The sequence below is a fragment of the Oryctolagus cuniculus genome, chromosome 2 (assembly GCF_051225735.1).
Source record: "Oryctolagus cuniculus isolate XC-2025 breed Fujian yellow rabbit chromosome 2, ASM5122573v1, whole genome shotgun sequence".
In the NCBI taxonomy this organism is placed as follows: Eukaryota; Metazoa; Chordata; class Mammalia; order Lagomorpha; family Leporidae; genus Oryctolagus; species Oryctolagus cuniculus.
In genome coordinates this window covers 99953287-99958555 of record NC_142868.1, presented here as the reverse complement: position 1 = coordinate 99958555, position 5269 = coordinate 99953287, and the positions used below count along the sequence as shown (strand labels likewise).

At 39.9% G+C, this 5269-nt stretch overlaps 1 pseudogene; it reads right to left on the bottom strand.

Moving 5' to 3' along the window:
* Positions 1 to 3365: 3365 nt before the first annotated feature.
* Positions 3366 to 5046, bottom strand: LOC138843199 (nuclear receptor subfamily 1 group D member 2 pseudogene; annotated as a pseudogene).
* Between the last annotated feature and the right edge of the window lie 223 nt (positions 5047 to 5269).

Sequence of the window (5269 nt, the reverse complement as noted above, 5' to 3'; positions counted from 1 at the left end):
CAGCAGCCACTTGGGGGGTGAACCAACAGAAAAAGGAAGACCTTTCTCTCTCTCTCTCTCTCTCTCTCTCTCACTGTCTAACTCTTCCTGTCAAAAAAATAATAAAATAAAAAAAGATTTATTGTAAAGGCAAGTGGAAAAGAAAGATGGGGGGGGATTCTATGTGTTTGTTCACCCACCTAATTGCCACAGAAACTGGGACTGAGAAATCCTAAGCCAGGATTCAGAAATTCCATCTGAGTCTCTCATGTGAATGGCAGGAAACCAATTATATAGGCCATCATGTTCTACTTCCAAAGTACATTAGCAGGAAGCCAGAGCAGTAGTGCAGAATAGGTGGTACTCTAACCAGGTACCTCAATGTTTGATGAGGGCATACCCATTGGTGGCTTAATCCCAACACCACAACACGCTCCCCAATATGCTTATTTAATTCTGTGATAGAGGGTATGACCTTTGTTATAACTGTTGGATTTTTTGTTATTCATTTTTACGCAATTATAATGGCTTGTAATTCAGGCACTAAGTATTAGCTCATATTTATTTCTCCTCTAAAGTTACTTATTTTTTCTTCCAGTAATAATGGTAGGATTTTCACAAATTCAAGACTATTTAAATCCTTGTTGTTTGAAATTATATCTATTATCAGTATGCATTTTTAATGTCTTAGTCTCAGCCAGCCCTAACACTATATGGTCAGCTTGGTAGTGGGACAGCTTTGTGGCACAGCGGGTTAAAGCACTAGTCTGCAGTACTGGCATCTCATATGAATGCTGGTTTGAGTCCTGGCTACTCCACTTCTGAGCCAGCTCTCTGCTATGGCCTTGGAAAGTATCTATTAAAGTATCTATTGAGATAATCACATAGGAGGTACCTTTCTCTGAAGGGAGGAGAGAACTTCCACTTTGACCATCGCCTTGTCTAAAAATGATCAGAGTCAGTGAACTCAGGGGGCTTCCATAGCCTTGGCAGCTCATGACAAGAGCCTAGGGTGATTACTGAGGCAATAAACAAGAGTGTCAATTTGTTAAGTCAACAACAGGAGTCACTGTGCACTTCTCCTCATGTAGGATCTCTGTCCTTAGTGTGCTGTACATTGAGATTTAATGCTATAACTAGTACTCAAACAGTATTTTTCACTTTATGTTTCTGTGTGGGAGCAAACTGTTGAAATCTTTACTTAATGTATGCTAAACTGATCTTCTGTATATAAAGAGAAACGAAAATGAATCTTGATATGAATGGAAGTGGAGAGGGAGTGGATAAGGGGAGGGTTGTGGGTGGGAGGGATGTTATGGGGTGGAAGCCATTGTAATCCATAAGCTGTACTTTGGAAATTTATATTCATTAAATAAAAGTTTTTTTTAAAAAGAGGCTTACACAAAAGGCAAAAAATAAGAACAAAGATGATAATTGAGGTTTTTCAGTATTACTTCAAAAAGCTATTTCTATCTGCTATAAAAGAAAACTATACCTTTGTTTATCTTAGAAAAAAATGTAAAAAGATAGTGCTATCATGTAAAGGACTCATAAAAAACTATACTGTATATCCCATAAAAGTCATGCCTACTTAAGGTAAATCACAATTATGGTTTTTATTGTAATACAAACATCACCATCACCTCTCCTCTTTAAAAATGAGAGGATTTAACTTTGGAACTTACTTAACTAGTCAAAGAAATTCAAGTTCCAGTATCAGTAAGTTAAACAAGATTACAAAATAAGGCATTCTGCTCCCATGACAGTCACAGACCTAGGGAAGTGGGTTCTTATTTTTACCATTTATATAATCTAAGCATTATATAGAAGTCAATCTTTATCCAAAATCAACAAATGATTTTTTATTTTCCAGGGGAATATAAAACCATACATAAAATCCTCAATTTTGGCTATTTCTCCTACTGCTATAAACAGAGACTGAGCTGAGCTATTTAAGAAAGCTCACTTTGAGCAATGGGCATGAAATGTCTTTGACCACACCATTTCTAAGCCTGTAGGTCACACACTAAATGATTTTTCCAATTACACAGGAAATCCCCTTTGACAAAATCCCTGTAGTGTTACTTAGAAAGAAAAACACACACACAACAAATGGACTCAGAATACACATGCACACATACCTGCACACACACATCCCATTATAATAATCATGGTTTCCTTAAACATTAATTAGCTCTCTAGAAAGAATCATAATTCTTTATCATCAAGCTGCAGCATGTGTATAAGGAGCAGCAATGCAATCTTTTTTAGTACAAGGTAAGAATCTGAATGAATTTTTAAATGACTAGTACCTTGAACCAAAGACTTCACCAATGATGAATCCTGAGATACAGTTTTGAAATCTGGACTCAACTGCCTGTTGCACTTTTATATTAACTGTTGCTTAAGTAAACAAAAGCAGCATAAATTCAATATCCTACTGTCTAAACATTTTAAAGCAATGTCATCGTCAACAGGTAAAATACACCTAATTTGGGTCTTCTGACACCTCTTGTTTTGAGTTTATTTTATGATAAAGTTTTTTAAAGTTTAAAATATTGTGAAGACTATATATTTATGTATAACTATATTCACGTACATATACTATGTACTTGATGTACTCATAAACTTTGAATATGTGTGTATCAGTAGGATACCCACACATATGCAGGAACCCTGAATAAACTGGTATGAACTGTGGAATGATTTCCCAGAAATGCATAGAAATTAGAGAAGAATATTATGATTAATTAAAACAAAAATGTCACCTTATTTACATAGTACCTATCTCCCAAGAAGTACATATGCTTTATAAACATGTTTTAGTACATAAACTGGGGCATTGAGGACACCTTCAATTTCATTTTCCACAACCCAGTAACCTGCCCATGCCATATGCCTCAACAGTGGCAAAGCAAAATACAGACATGGAAACCTCCTAACTCCCAAAGTCTCCAATTACCAGACCAAATGGTCTTGGGGTGAACATCAAGTTACCCACCACTCAAACAGAACTTCTATAAAGGATGAATTTATAAGTCCTCTTATATTTGTGATTGTGCGTTATACATTTATACCACAGGGAGATCAAAATGGTTTTTGGTTTTGGCAGATGAAAGTCTAACATTCAGTGTGATTATAATTCAGTGTAACTTCTCCAGTTTAAGTGTGACACAGCTCATCGATCCATTGGGCAGATGTGGTCAATGTCTACTTGTGGCTAAAGAGTTCTTAATCCACACATCTAATGCTTGTTTACAGAGACAGCCTACAATCTGTATCATCTGAAAGTCCTTTGCATCTCCACATAGAGCATACGAGTATAAATAAGCACTGTAGCACAAAGGTACAGTTCGCATCACTTCATGTTTCAATAAATGAAGGCCTTAAGGGTGCACTTTCAAGGCCAAGAGCTCCTCAGAGTGCATGTTGTTTAAAGATCGAAGATCTGGCAACTTCAGAAGTTGTTTTGTAAAAATTGAGGCCTCATTTGGATGGTTTTTCATTATTAAGGTCCTTAGTGCACAGATAAGGATTTCCTGCAAAGCCTCCACAGATTTGACATTTCCTATTCCAGATCAATCTGTGGATACAAGGACAATGGTTGTAAACAAACTCATCTCTTCATCACCAAGTTGGAGGGCATTTAGCTTCTCACTAAAGTCAAACATGGAGTTCAGCAGATCTCCTGCTCCCATTGAGAGTAAATCATCCACACAACATTTCTTTCCACTTAAAAAGGTGACTGTACACTCCTTTGCATCAAACAGTTATGCACATCATACCATTAAAACCTCAAAAGTTCCAGCCTTCAAAAGGTTGACCTGGTCATGCTGAGAGAGATCTCAGAACCCAGGAATCTGCTTTGCAAATTCCACCGCTTCTTTCACTGCTGGTGTGAAGCTCACTGAAAATTCTTCCCAGATTTCATGCCCTAATTTATGTGGATCCACGTACAGAAACTTACTCATTGGACGAACCAGATGCATCCTTCCTCCAGTGTTGCACAGGTAACTATTCTTGTTCTCATTCTGAGAAAATCCATCTATTGGAACTCTATCATATTGACTTTGAGTATAAGCATTGGAGAAGTTCATACAATGTCCATTTGCAATACAATTGCAATATGTTGGGTAATGCATGATGTTCCTCCCTTTCTACTGTCCATTGAGATGCTGATGGCTGATGGAAACTGACTGCTAATCTCATTGCCACAATGGTCATGATTTAAATTATACTGCTCCATATTCTTGGGAATCTGTTCTCTCTGGGGCTGCATGACCTTAGCAGAGTTTTCTCACTGCTCCTGATTAAACATAAAGGTATCCTTGTGGGCTCTGGTGACCATGCTGACCACTTCCTCCTTTGCAAGATCAGAAGGAGGAGGAGGAGAGTTTTTCAGGTTTTCTTGCTCTAGCTGGGGCTTGAGTTGCAGCTGTTCCTGGGCTGGTAAGGCAGTCTATTCACGGTGTTTCTGCAAGTGACCACTGAACTGGCTGTTCATCATGGTCTTCATCGCACTTTGCATTTCAAATAACATCCTCTGCTTCTCGTGCTTAGGAATATGGCCAAACCTAACAGCATCTCTAGGCATTCCCACAGACAGGCACTTCTTGAAGCGACACTGCTGTCACCTGTTCCTGTTCATTCTCATTACAGAGCAGTTTTCATTCTTCAGGCACTTCTTGTACTGGATGTTTTGCTGAATACTTTTCTGAAAGAAACCCTTATATCCTTCACAGGCATGAGCTCCATAGTGGAATCCTGATGCCACACCCCCACAGACTTTACACAGCAGAACCATGCAACTGAATTGTCACACCCACTGTGGCTCTTTTATGCCTAGTGCACCCGACCTGCTTACTTTCATGGAGCAATCTATCGGATCATTCTTCAGGATGCTTTCAATATTGGAGAGCTCTCCGTTCTTGGGATTACCATTGGTATCCGAGTTGGAGCTGTTTGGAGAAGATGGAACAGAAGAGGAGGACTTGAAAGTGTCCTCAGAGCCCTCACTGTGTCAGGAGGCAGGGCTAGAGGCTGAGCTGGAAGAACTGATGTAGGCAATCACGCCTCCCGCATTCACCTTCACAGTGCTGTCCGGAATGGGCTGAGCTGCCCGCTTCCGCAAGCCCAGGCCGGAGGGGGGATGATCGTGGAGCCCCCTCATGGGCAGGGCTGGCGAGCCTCTGAGAACCCGGCCCTGCAGCCGGAGTGCGGGCGGCAGTGAGAGGGGTGGCAGCTGGCAAGAGGCGCTCCTCGCAGGGTCCCTGACAACAAAAGAGGAGGC